The sequence below is a fragment of the Octopus bimaculoides genome, chromosome 3 (assembly GCF_001194135.2).
Source record: "Octopus bimaculoides isolate UCB-OBI-ISO-001 chromosome 3, ASM119413v2, whole genome shotgun sequence".
In the NCBI taxonomy this organism is placed as follows: Eukaryota; Metazoa; Mollusca; class Cephalopoda; order Octopoda; family Octopodidae; genus Octopus; species Octopus bimaculoides.
Window position 1 is genome coordinate 45,928,957 of NC_068983.1, and position 1,050 is coordinate 45,930,006.

General features: G+C 41.0%; 1 protein-coding gene across 1 annotated transcript in view; it reads left to right on the forward strand.

Annotated features, from left to right (window-relative positions):
• Nucleotides 1–1,050, forward strand: part of LOC128247367 (neurogenic locus notch homolog protein 2-like) — a 37,659-nt gene that overhangs the window by 11,960 nt on the left and 24,649 nt on the right. The window lies entirely within an intron of this gene.

Below are 1,050 nucleotides of genomic sequence, written 5' to 3' on the forward strand. Positions count from 1 at the left end.
TTATTTAATGCTTTATGAATTTCTAAATCTATTATTATCCGTCTTTGCACAACAAAATATTTGTGTGTTAAAATATCGGTGTGCTTAGTAGTGGTATGTAAATAAGGCGGTGAGCTGGCAGAAACGTTAGCACGCCGGTCGAACTGCTTCGCGGTATAACGGCTCCGTGAATTATTGTGAATTATTGTGAATATTGTTGTGTTACTTTGTGAAAACTGTCTCGGTAAATAATCGTGACTTTTGTGGAATTATTACGGTTACGTTTCACGCGTGCTGCTGCAATTTTTCCCAGCTATGGCAAGTGGTAGTGTCTGCAGTATGGAGAGCTACGCCAAGGCCACTGCGGTGAGGAAGCCAATGCCGCTAGAAACCAAGTTAATCAAGTGGGATATGGAGGAGGTGACCAGAAGCAGGAATTTGATAGAAGTTGAGGGAGACTCATACAAATTGTGTCCCCCAAAAGAGACTAAAGAAAACAAAATGCTGAGGATAGTAGTGTATCGTACACAGGCTGTTGAAACCTGTAAAATTGAAATGGTGACGGAAGAGGAAATCGAGGAGTGCCTGGGTGAAATTGTGAATGAAGCCATGTACATCAACAGAGGAAGAAAGTTCGGTACGGTAGAGGTGAGGTTTGCCACTGTAGAAGAGGCAACCAAGCATGCAACCAATATATTAAGAAGTGAGAAAATAGCATTGCTACCAAGCTATAGAGGAAGAAGAAGTGTGAAAATACGAATTCCCAGAGTTACACCAGAAAAAGGAATGGTTAACAGAAAACAAAACAGAGATAAAAAAAAAGCCAGAAACTAATAATGTGCAAGAAGAGGAGGAGAGAACGGATGTGAAATACAAGGGGGTTTTGATAAATTACGAGAATTGCGAGCAGGTGGAGAGAAAAGTCGAGAGGTTGGAGGAAATAATAAGAGTGAAAATGCCAGAGAAATGTGCTGAGAAATGCATTTTGATATGTGAGGAAAGCTGCTGGGAGTGCATAAAAGAACCTGGTGAAAATATAATAACGAAACGGGTATGGTTGGTGGAGACACC